The sequence below is a fragment of the Takifugu flavidus genome, chromosome 15, assembly GCF_003711565.1.
Source record: "Takifugu flavidus isolate HTHZ2018 chromosome 15, ASM371156v2, whole genome shotgun sequence".
Taxonomy (NCBI): domain Eukaryota; kingdom Metazoa; phylum Chordata; class Actinopteri; order Tetraodontiformes; family Tetraodontidae; genus Takifugu; species Takifugu flavidus.
In genome coordinates this window covers 6,666,946-6,680,043 of record NC_079534.1, presented here as the reverse complement: position 1 = coordinate 6,680,043, position 13,098 = coordinate 6,666,946, and the positions used below count along the sequence as shown (strand labels likewise).

The window sequence follows — 13,098 nt, the reverse complement described above, 5'->3', positions numbered from 1 at the left end:
TCAATTTCATTTGAATGGCAGAACAAGGCACCAGCAAATGCCTGTATTCTGTATTACACACAGTGTTTAAATACATGCGCTGATTTGGGGGAAAAAACTGTGAATTTTTGGCACTGTACAAACTCTAATGTGGGCCAGTATACAATTAGTTTCAAACACAACAGCAATACTGATATTGACTTGAAGACCAGAACACCAAGTTCTCATTATTCTACAATAAACCTTTAAGACAATAGCTGCACAAAATAAAAAAGTCATTGGTTAAAAATTCCTCCCTTGCTAAAAAAAAGGAATCAGAGAATAAAATAAGCACCTAAACAAGCGGCAAGTTATAGGTCATTTGCACATATCTTTCCTATCTTTGTGAGGACTGCGGTTGACATATTGTAATCCACAATTACAGCTAAATATCTCACTGTTAATCCAATTGATTACACAAACAGGACGTTGGCTTCAACCTTGAGCTAAATCATTGTAAAATGTCCTCAGTTTGCAGGTAAAAATACCTATTATGGTCCTTCACAATGTAACATGAAGAAGATCTCACACATGCAACGCATTCTTGCACTGCTATCTTTGTGAGGACTATCCCAACCTAAACACTATCCCAAACTCAGCCATAAAACCTAAAATTGTCTGTCCTCAGTCTTTACAGTTGTTAGATCCAGAAAAAATGTCCTCACTTTCCAAAATTCTGCTCACTTTGCTTGTAGAGTGTGTGTTCTGATAGGCAATATGTAGCAAGTACAAGAACACACACACACACACACACACACACACACACACCTTATGATGCTGATCTGTTGAGACCACTAGGAGGTCCTCTGATTTTATCCAATATGACCAAACAGTATGCCAATAGCTTTTGGCTATCTCAGTGCCCACGTAAGCATGCTGTTGCTCAAGGCCGGATCAATGTTTCCTGATTAGACGACCCGGGCCAACAGAGAAGCTGGCAACTTTCCTACTCATCGAGTCCAGAGTAAGAGCTGTCATTACACAGAGCACAACTCTTTGCAGTGGCACAAGTACACATGCGTGGACACACACATGCATTAATCAAAGAAACTCTACCGGTGGTCCGAGAAAACACACAAGCATCCATCACAAGACATCCCATACAAAGGCGTCAGATAGTGAAGGGCCTCTGCGAAGGATCAATAGGTATTTGCAACAGTCAATAACTGGGTTCCTATGAGAACTAATTAGAAAGGCAAACACACAGCGGAAGCTTTTTTTCCCTTTCTACCTACCGCAGAGTTCAAACCTCAGCATTTCCATCGGCACGGGGGTCAAAAAAATAAATAAAAGGCTAAAATCTGTTGGTTCAAAACAGCTTTCTTTAAACCCATCATCATGTACTGCAGTGTTGCCTTTTATTGATAAATGACTGTTTTTTTATGAAGAACAACCAGCCACAACCAGTAATGCTGAGCTGGGAACTGTGCAGACATAGAATGGCAGGCTGCAAGTCAGCCCCAGACAGAAAGGTTCATGTTCAATGGTTCAATACTGGTTGTAAATATCAAAAACTTTGATGGTGAAGGCAGCTGCCATAACCTTTACTATCAGATATATAATGGGCATAAACACAACCCGAAACACCCAGTAAAACAGCTTAGCGGAGGTGTAGCAGAGCAGTAAAGCCTTCTATCCCAGCCCCAAAGGACAGCTGTGGGAGCTCAAAACAAGCAACAGTCAAGAGAAGGAGAAGAAAAAGGAAAGAATAAACATGCAAACATCAACTTAAGCACATGCACACATCTTTACATAGGTAAATAAGATCAGACATTCCAAGAAAACCTACAGCGAGGATGCAAATTTGCTACTTTTAGTCCCCTTCTTCTCAAAAGGAAAGAGCAGAAGACATTTTTCATGTTGATTTTAAATATTTTTTGTAATCTCACTGTGCATTTTATCCATTTTTATGTTGAATCCTCTTTAATTCCAAAAACACCATCCAGCATCTCGTAAAGTAAAATACAAGGCCCTTAACTCATGTTATGAACTACTGCCACTTAAATAATTAGGCTGCCTAATTGTACAAGCACTCATAATTTGAATAAGTAATTGTAGTGTTGATTAAACATTGTTTTAAAAACCCATGCCTGTCTGCATGTATGGTACATAATCTGTAATGGAGCTGTTATCAATCTCCACTAGTGGCTGAGGCTAAACCTGCTCTGATTTAGCAAAGGTTCAATTGTGCACAGCTTCTCCGTGGGGTATTTACTGTGACATATTAGTGCTTAAAGCAGAAATAAAGTCTTAATTATACATGCAAATAAACAAGTAAAAATAATATTCACAGGGAAGGATAGACTGGGGAGACTGACTCCACTGAGCTATGGCTCTAAATGCAGAGTAAATGAAGTCTACTTCTGCAGACTGGGATTTCACCTCAACGCAGCACTTATCTATATATAAATAAATAAATAGACTACACATTGACTGGTCCGAAAAGAGACAAGACACAAGTGGTCTAAGCACAATCACTGCACAAGCCACAAGGCCATTAGCCGCCCTCTCATCATTGTGCTTGTTTCTGGTTCCCCACAGGCGAGACCAAAGAGTGCCCTCTATTAATGCTAATGCTAAGCTAGGCTCGTTGCACCCAACCGTACTCTCCTATCCTGCTGTGACATATTCCTTTTATGGCACTTGGATATTAGTGAAGTTGAAAAGTCCAGATCTGAAAATTGCTCTCTACATTTAGCCTGTTAGCTGCATCATATGACAAATTCCTCAGCTGTTTATCCTCATTACAGCACAGCCTCTGACTGCCTACCTTCATTTTTTTTGCACCTCCATTGGCAGCTTTCCAGGCCCCCTCCTGTCATGAGTCATTTTTATGATTACCACTTCTTCCCTCCCCGTCTTGGGCCACCTATGCTTCAAACACAGATAGAGGAGTAAATCTGCCAGAGGTAATTAAAACAGCCTCCTTTGTTGCTCAGCTTCCCTCTTCATCCTCCCATCCCTGATGACATAATGGTGTTAAGAGCATCTTAAATGGACTGGCCCTTGGAAGAACTCAGGTGTGTAACACTATTTCATGTTGAGTAGACAAAAAAATAGGCCGCAACCAAACCTAAATAGGTCATCAGTAGACATGACACAATCTCCTTCTCTTGTATTTGAATGTGCATTAAAGCCCTCTTAAATTGACCCATTTGGGGGTGTGAAGTGACATTCAATATTGACTGGCCCTCCTGTCTTTCAAGGTCAACCTTTCTCGGAGAGATAACGATTAGGGCAGCGGAATCAATGGGGCTCGTGAGGCAGTTTTTCCTACAATATTGTTCAGGGACTAACTTCAGTGCCATTGATTAGCTGATTTATAGCTTGCATCTGTTCAGCCTTCACAGTGAATCGAAGACAAAAGAAGACGGAGAGCAGATTTAAAGCAATCCTATTATAACACGCTAAATAAATTAAAGAGCTCTTTCTGCACTAATCAGAAGAGACAAAAAACTGTTAATGAAACTGCTCTTTATGATTGTAAAATATTTGTAACTCTGGAATGATATCTCTGGCTTAACTACAAAACGTTTTTAAAAAAAATTGAATTTTTAAGAAATGTATAGATAGAAAGCATTGATATGTGTCCTTGGTTGTCTCAGTGCTAGCAGCAGTCTCTGTCGAAATTATTGTCTAAATTGTTGTTTCTGCATTCCGGCTGCCCTCTGGGTGTGTTTTCACGAATATTTGATGTCTTTTGTGTCGATCGGAGGTGTTGTGCGGCGTCCATTTAAGGTCTGCTTTTGTACAAACTGTCGGGGAACTGTCTGAACAGTTTCGGCATTGATTTTTGTGCTGAAATGCGAACACTTCCTTGCATTCTCACTGCCGCAGGACAAATAAAATGGGAGCCAGTGATTTAAAACTCGACTGCTGTCGTTGATGGAACACGAAAATGACAGGATTCCTCTTGGTGTCACTATCTGAAAACAGACATGTACTCCTCTCCTCCTATTCCTGGCTTTATCACCTGAGTTTTCCTCTACATTTCATTTTCTATCCTCTATTCCACTCCCTTACTGATAACTGGCACTAACTGTGTCCCCCCTTCTGCTCCCCCTCCTCTCTTATTTCCTCTTATTCCTTATCTGCACCCCCAAAGGGGCTGTCTGTCTCTGAACCGGCGAAAGCACGGATTCTGCTGGTCTGCTCCTTGCCCTTATTATCAGAGCATGACAAGGAGCTGCACTGTCAACTTGTCAGGCTAATAAACATCCTTTATGGTACCCGCCCGGATGTGTTTAGAAGGGAGTCAACCAGCCGCCATGCAGTGGGCCATTGATTTTAGTGCGACCACGCAGTGCCGACATCATCTGTCTGTTATGCAGCAAAAAGGCTCTAATTGTTTTGATATGCACAGCCACTTATTACACTCATCCTCCTGAAGCCTTTAAACTCAGCCTGTGTGGCTTCATGGAGACTGTCATGAGTGGAACCAGATCACAAGCGTTTCATACTGCTGTGACCTTTTCGGTTTGCAGGTCAAGATCGATATGGTATTCATATTTTCTTCTCTCCTTAATCAAAAGGTGAGGGGTCGCGCAGACTATTCAATGTTTGATAGCAGTATTCCGATTTTTCTCCCTCCCTTTACAGCCACCCCGAGGAGCATGCATCATGGAAAGGTGTCAGAGTGAGTAAGCTGCCCTCGACAGGTGCTCTGAGCACTTGGGGCTTGGTACTTTGCTCAAGGGCACCTGGGCAGTTCTCTGAAAATGCCCCCCTTATAACATTTAATGACCCCTCAAAGAGAAATCTAAATCTAGCTTTTTAACCTTTGTTCACTCGCATGCTCACATAAATATTCATAATTGCTAGGTAGGCAGATATGACATCTAAGCGGGATGTCATCGGCCCAGACTGAGTGTTCTTTAATATCAAAGACATGAGAGAAAACAGAATAAAATATTCATCTGATACTTCACATCCCACAGACTTTCCGCTGTTTATAATAGATGTGAAACACTTTTATAAAGTTCTACACTTTGAACTGTTGTTAATTTTGCCAAAGAAAAAAGCCAAAGGAGGTGAGAGGTTCTGTCACCTCGGCAACAACAAACTTAATGACAAAAGGAATGATGCCATCTTTCTGAGACATTACCCAAGTTCAATCGGTTTAAACAGAGATATGCCTGCAAGCTAAGCTGCTGTGTGCCACCAGCGCCCTATAAGAAACAAACAAGCTGAGGTCACGTCCCATCTAATGCCGCTTTGATTGAATTTTCTCTCTGTTGAACTGGCCGCATCGCACGGTCCAATACGATCAGCATTGTTGGGGAAAAGCATTGTGAAGCAATATCAGTAAAGCAGGCAAAAGTGCCAGCCCATAAAAGCATCAAGGCGACCTTCACTTACCCTCACTATTGATGGGCCAGTCATATACAGAATATGAATTAGCACCTTCTGGGAGTTTTTTTTTTTTTAGTTTTAAATGGGGCATAATTCTCAGCCATGTCTGAAGACAGAGGTATAAATCATGAAGTGACTTTGACTACAGGACTGAATAAGATGGCGCTCTCTTCTCTGCAGGGAGCTGTGCGGTCTGTCGTGGCCGGATCCGCGATCCGCGTATCAACTGGACCAACAGAGAGCAAAAAAGTACCAAAACTAAACTCAATATATTTTCTTTTAAATATCATTCAGGGCCACATTTTAATGAAAGTTGAAAACCAGCCACTGGGTCTGCTCTCGCTGCTTTTGTTCAGCTCCCTATTCACCATGTTTGGCTGGTACCACTATAAATAGATGTCAGTGTCCATTAATGCTACTGGACCAGGGTTTAAAAGACCACAACATTCTCTTGGAGCATTCTGTGCCCATCAGTCTGTTTGCTGGCAGACATTTGGGTGTAACTCTACAGAGGATTTGTTTTTTTTCTTCTTTTCTTTTTAAAAAAATCCATTTGCACATAATGGGGTCAAATGTACAAAGCCACCGATGTAAAATGAGCATGTTTGCTTTTTCAAAGGCAGATCAGCATGAAAAAGAAATGTAATTATTTATTTAGCCGCTGTTGGCCATTACAGCTGTCATTTGTATTAGTTTCATCACGTTCAGATTCCACATCAGGAACAGGAATTACATTGATTGAGAAAATGGCACTAATTACACGTTTATACCTCATATGTATAATGCAAAATTATAATATTGACTAAAAGTTCTCTTTAAATGGAGGGAATTTGTTAATGTTTTACTAAATGAGAAAGAAAGGTCAACTCATATGAATCTAGGAGGCTGTATTGTTTCAACCATGTTGCTTTACCCAAACCCCGAACATGGTGAAAGCTGCATTTTAAACTATTATTAAACTCTGAAACACTTCAAACTGCAACTTTCTTCTGTTGCTGTTGAGAATGAAGCGGGTAATGGCCGTATTTGGTGCATTTTAATGTTTTAATGCATTTTCTCTCTTCTTTCCATTTTAGGGTGAGACACCTTTCTTTTATTTAACAAAGCATTGAAAAAGGTGGAAAATAATGATGCTGCATTATCTCATTAGTCAATTAAATGTGATCTGTCCTCTGTCCTCATAATGAGCTCTGAGTCTGTACCTTTGAAGAAAGCATTGATATCAGATGATGTCGGGAAGAAAAAAGGAGAAAATGTATTATGGTCACTGTATATTTGTCTCAACATGGCACATAAACTGAAAATATACCCTACAAATTAAATATATGTATTAAAAACATGACTTTAAAAAAAGCTGCTTTCATCAATAGTAATTCTGATCTAAAACGAGTCCTGAGAAACCGCTTCTTCGCACACACAGGATGGAACGGCGTGGGATCGTGTCCAGCCGTGTCGCACCGGTGGGGGTAGCTTGTGTTTGCGTTTGACCTTCTGGTCTTTTGACACCGAGCCCAGGTGCAATTGAGGCTGGACAGCAAACGCACCAAACCACGCCTTAATGTGTCCTTCACTCTCGGATTTTCCCACAGCATTATGGGATGACAACAGTTGGATGGGATAGTTGCTATCCTGAGGCCTAGAGGTGCAGGATGGCAACACTGTGGGTAAAAGAGAGCTGCTCAGATTATTAGAAATCATTGGAATCTGTCAATTTAGCTGTTAAGAGACAACCGGGCCATACATTTCCATACAATTTGCAAGGTTTGATGAATGGCTTTTGTTGAATTTTATTGATCTGAAGAGGTTGTTTGTGATTGACAGTATGATAAATAACTGCACTGCTTTAGATGTTGCCCCCTGTTGAACTAAAATGGATATCATGTGACTTTTATTCCTTCTTTCTTTTTTAAATTGAACCAAATCTGAATGTAGACGACAACAGGAATAATTCAGGTAGTACATACTATAAGATGTATGCCAATGAGAAAGTTTCTTTTGGTCACCACATGTAAGTATCTGGATAAAAAATGTCTATTTTAGTCTAAGGACAGTCTGGTCACCGAGACCCTGTGTAATATCCATCAAACATATCAAAGTGCTAGAAGAAAACGTGAGAATAACACACGATGCAGCTGCACCTGGATCTTCCAAGGGAAGAAGATCAATAAGAGCTCTTTTTTCAAACAGCAGGACTGTCCTCTGCAGCCAGAGGAAGAAATGATCTATGTATATCTCATTAGCCCCCTATGATGACAGACGTGGGACCAAATGATTAATGGCCAGATGTAGAAACAGGGGAATAATCGACGTGACCTTTAGGGATGCTTCCTTCCACGAACATGTCTTCCGACGAAACGCTCTGCTTTGACAATTCCAACATCTTTTTCTCTCGTTTCTCCGCCTACTTATGAGCCCCCCCGCGTGGTCTCATTCTGCTCTCAGATAAGTTAACAGAGAGTCAGACATATTGTGACTCTGCATATATAATCACCAAATCACCTTCAGTCAGACAGTTTGTGAGGCATCGGAGAGCCAATAAGAGCAGACTGTGTCACCTCAGATGATGAGCTTTTAATGACGGGGGTCAAACCATCACCCTACTGGAGACCACCAACAGTGAGAGAAAATTAAGAATGAAGTATTTCAACGGCGTTCAACAGGTTCTTACTCTTGCTCTATGAGTGTGTACGTGTGTGTTTGTGTGTGCTCTTTTACTGTCTACACACTGAGTACAAAAATATGTATTCTACTAGCAAAATGAGGACATTTTTGAGAAGAGAGGTCATTTTAGCAGGTCCTTGCAACCTTAAAGGACTGTTTGAGGGTTACGATAGTTATAAGGATAGGGTTGGGGGTTAGTTGGAATGGTAAGAGGGTAAGGAGCTGTGTGTGTGTGTGTGTGTGTGTGTGTGCGTGTGTGTGTGTGTGTGTGGGAGGGGGAGGGGGAGAATCCAATAAGCAAGGTTTGGTGACACAAGCAACATAAAAAGGAGAAATATAGAAAGATAATGTCTGAACTTTTAACCTCATGTACAACACAATGGAGGAGGGAGGCCTAATGAAAAGATAAAGGCTTCAGGAAAAATGGAGGAGTGGGTGATGACAGAGGCAGAAATAAAAGGAGGCTCAAGTGAATGGAGGGGAGGAAAGAGACGGATGGCAGAAGAATCCAAACGGTGGCAGAGGTGAAGAAATAAAATAGCAGATTTAATGAAGGTGCAATGGAGGTGGGACCAGTTACAGACTGGTGCCGCTACCAGCTCATGGAGCTAAATGCTTTGAACGACGTTGACGTTACGTCCGTATTGCCCTCTCCGATCATTTAGCCAGGATGGTCCGGGTCCTGATCAATTGGCCCTGCTCATCTGCAGCATTCTGAACAACCTGGCCCGTCAGACCTGATGAGAGCCTCAAGGTCATCGATCGGATGTTCACCACAGTAGGAAGCATAGATTTCTAGATTGCTTCATTTCGTCATGCACAAATCTGTAGAAATATTAAAACTACACAAAACAAATGCATGTGAAAAATGACATTATAGTCCTATGTTTTGTTTTTCTCTTTACTTTAACCAGTGCACCTAATCAAATTCATGAAAAAAGGCCTTTAAACTGCAAAATGGACTTGATTTGCATTTGAGAGCATCCATTAATTCCCAGTTAAATTGTATAACAGGCTTAAATCCAAAGCCTCTGGAATATTAAAAAAAGGATATTGTAAATTACAGAATAAATTATGTTATTGATTCATGGTATTCGTCAAGCATAAAACCCCCATTAATGACTGCACAAAGAGCAACTGTGAGCAGGAAAAAAGTTCCTACCTTCTTTCAGCGTTACTTTAAATATGTATATATCTAGAAAATCCATTGTGTCAGAATCCCCACAACAGTTTTTTTGGGGAGCAAATGTTACTTCTCGTGCAAAAATGGACAGTGTAATGTGTTTGAAGTAATCATAGGGTTATTAAATATATTGGAAAGATATTTTTATTCAGCTTTCCTCTTTTTTTCCCCGTCTTCCTCTGGCCATCATCTTTATTGACGGGCGATACATTGACAGTGATGGGTCTCAGCATTAATGGGAGGCCTGGGGCTCACCGGCACATCCCACCAGCCTGGACCTGCTCCTGTTTCTGGTGTTGTAAAATTAATTGCTGGTCCCAGCTGTGTCGTACCAGACCTCATGTTTCCCATCCACCTTCTTCCAACCCTGTCTCTGTCTCCCTCTCTCTCTCTCTTTTGACGATTATGGTGTTCCAAGGTAATAATATTTTTGAGCACCATAACGTTAAGGTTGGGTTAAGGATGAAGTCAAATGATATGCAGCCAACACCTTTCAGGCTGTTGTTGTGCTTTTTTCCCACAATAATAGACTTCCAACATGATGAAATTCATGTGAGGGATGATCAAAAGGAGCTATTCCTCCTACGTGAAATCCAATAACTGCATATACAGTACAAGTAAATGTGAAAATATACCCAGTTCAGTCAGACGACAAGCACCCGCTGCACCAACTGTTTTTTTTCCGTTTTATTTTTAGCTGTATCTTGTTGTCCAATTATATATACAATATAGTTAAAATGCTTGTTAATTTGGGAGCAGTTGACTCCTTTTTTGCTCAGCCTGTTAGGGTAATGTTCCTTGGGAAGTGATTGTGTTTGCTTTGCCTTTTTGACACAGCTCAGTGATCAAAGATGGGTCAGTTGCCCCTTGCGGACCTTGCTGGATGCCAGATTTCCACTTATGAGCGGACCCCTCCCCTTTAAATACAACTTAATTCCTTCTGCTTAGCCTGCTCTTGATGTTCTCGCTGTCTCCGTGTTTTCACAGGTGAAGCGTGACAGGCGCAATTACCAGGACACGATTCTATACCCTCCAGAAACCCCCCCCAAAAAAAGAAAAATGAAAGCTACACCACAATCAATACTCATTCTCTAACACTTAAAACATGGCTAACAAGAAGCAAAGAAAATGTCAATGGCTATAGCACATTTAATTGGCTCACAATGTTCTCACATGGATAGAGGAGGTTATGGCTAACACAATGCTGACACAATCTTTATAGGAACTGAAAAATAAATGGTACTGCACTACTTAAGTGTGCGCAATTTTAGAAGCTTCCTTTCATTTTGTTTGCTGATTTATTGCTTATTTCTTTACATTTTAACAAGTGAACTATGGTTGCTTCCTCACCAACTGTTGCTAAAGCTAAACCAAAATGCCATTATATAAAAAAAATAAAGTAAATTATGTCTGTTTGCATAATATTTGATGGGGCAATCTCAGGAAAGTGGACACTGGGTCAACAGCGTTGATTAATGACTGGCCGTGCTCCCTTGAAAGGTCAGACCTCTTTTAATTTACAACACTGGATCCCTGTCACAGCTCAGCGACGGCGACCTTGCAAAGGACCGGCGTATCTCCATCTGTCCACATCTGCTGCAATTCTTTATTTGGGCTCTTCAGAATACTGGCTTCAGCAGATGTGTAAATGCTATTATATGTACATGAGCACCCACTATAAGAAGAAGCAGTGTTTCTGAGCCCTCTGAACTGACCTTGGTCCGGATTAACTACGGTCCTGATGGAACAGACCTCATTTAAGACATCCACCAAGAAATGTTTGTTCCAGTGCTTCTGCTTGGTTCCAGTCACCTTAACTCTAACTCTAACTCAATCTATCCTAAAAATGTCTGTTTGGGAAGAACCAGATTAACATTGATCAGTATTCAAATTAAGCATTGCTAACATTTGAAGGTCAAATGAAGGATGAAGTAAATAGTGTTTAGCCTGAGTATTCCAAGGAAATCATTAACTATATCTTTAACACCAATAAGCAGGAAACCAGTCCAGCTTTCCTTCTGGATGGAGCTACCAAGCTAGCCTCCCTGCTAACAATGAGGTGATCATTTCACACGTTTGTATTCAACATTCTTACGCATTTGATCGAGGCCTATGTGTTTAAATACTGTGGAGTGGCTTGTCTTCAGTCTAGTGTTGAACCCGCCGTTAGCTACAAGGCCACTGCGGTTCCCAGTGGCTGAATGTTCAATGTCAAGAGAATGGGTGCCACTTTGCTTCAGAACAAACCGAGTCACCGGTGACTTATTGCTCCTGGGCACCCTGTTTGGATTTATGGGTCACATCCAACAGCCTGTAACACTGAAAAATGGCAAATCAGCATATAAATGAATGCATTATTGCAGCCGCAAAAAAAAAAAAAACCAAAGAAAAAAGCATCGGCCCACAAGTCCATTATATTAATTGGAATCACCTCACCACAGCTGGCCGGGGCTCCAGCCGGCCTGGGGTCGAGCAGTGATAAATGAAAGGCTGCAGTATGAATTCAGCGTCGGCCGGTGATATCACAGAGCACAAAAACAACCACAGCCTTTTGTTTATACCGACCTTGTAATTAATCAGAAGGAGTGGGAAAATGGAGAGATATGTATATGAGTTGGGAGGGAGGTGGCTGATGGAATGATGAAGGATCTTAGCTTCTTAAGAACAGACTACACCAGAAAATCCCATTTAGTCACCAGTGTGTCACTTTAAACCATGTTGACAGAAGAGGCAAGATGTTATAAGAGCGAAAGGTTTATAGTTGAAGGACATAAATGTTGCTTCTTGATTTCAGGTTCAAGCACATGGCTCCAAAAATAGTTTAGCTGGTGAGAAAAGGGGTTTGTTTGGATGAAAAGCATGCAAAATCCCCCCATTTTGGGATATATTTCTGGACATTACCTGTCACTTGGTGTGTTAACACACTGGATTTCTGTGAGTGGCTGGTTGTGGCTGCCTTGTGCTGGACTGGAGAACCGTCTAACCAGGCTAACAGAAAATGATTGGATGGATGTTTCCACTCGATAGAAGGAGTGATGAAACTGCTCCTGCCTGCCACAGCATGAACAAAGAGAGGGGGAGGGGGTCATGTGCGTGTAAGTGTTTCTTTTCCACCGATCTACCGGTTACTAAAATATACTGCAGAGAAACAGCGTGACCTCTGCTGAATGTTTGCTCGGTAAAGCTAGGAAGCGTCTTTACACTCAGGCTGAGGAGACCCAACTCATAATGAGACTCCCAACAAGACTCATTTATGTGACCCAGAACCTTAAAGACTTACACTCTAATTAGGTCTGTATACTAAAAACCTCTCATTCTAGTTTGAATAAACAACACAAAAGATGCACCCAGTGAAAGAAGAAACAGCTTATTAACTATTATTAGCTTATTTTTAAAAAAAAGAGACTTGGCCTTTAGTGGCATCATGTCATCTGCTAGTTTGAGTTAATGTTAGAGTTAGAGTCAATGTACAGGAGTGAAATAGAGCTTTATTCATCAAGTTATAACAGCTCCACAGAAAGCGGCAAAGATTAATTGCAGGGTCGTAATTCAGCCGCAGAGAAACAAAATTATAGAGGCTCTGATGCATTACAGGTATTTGTGTAAGCTGAGAAACACCGGTGATTAATAAATAGTCATCCAGGAGGCAGTGCACAACTGACAATTTGATTAACAGTGTAATATTCTGAAAGTGGAAGTGTGACACAAGTGTGTCATTGGCTGATGGATAACACACAAATTATTGTGTGTTACTCATCTATCTATCTATCTATCTATCTATCTATCTATCTATCTATCTATCTATCTATCTATCTATCTATCTATCTATCTATCTATCTATCTATCTATCTATCTATCTATCTATCTATCTATCTATCTATCTA

The 13,098-nt window shown here is 40.9% G+C and overlaps 1 protein-coding gene across 5 annotated transcripts in view; it reads right to left on the bottom strand.

The window, feature by feature from the left end:
- The window catches only part of tnr (tenascin R (restrictin, janusin)), a 90,825-nt gene that overhangs the window by 61,502 nt on the left and 16,225 nt on the right, over positions 1-13,098 (bottom strand). The window contains exon 1 of one of the 5 annotated variants that reach the window (XM_057057498.1): positions 2,789-2,807. The exons of the other annotated variants lie outside the window; for them this stretch is intronic. The gene's annotated coding sequence lies outside the window, so the exon portion shown is untranslated. Of the gene's footprint in view, positions 1-2,788; positions 2,808-13,098 lie in introns of those variants that run through there. 5 annotated transcript variants of the gene reach the window in all.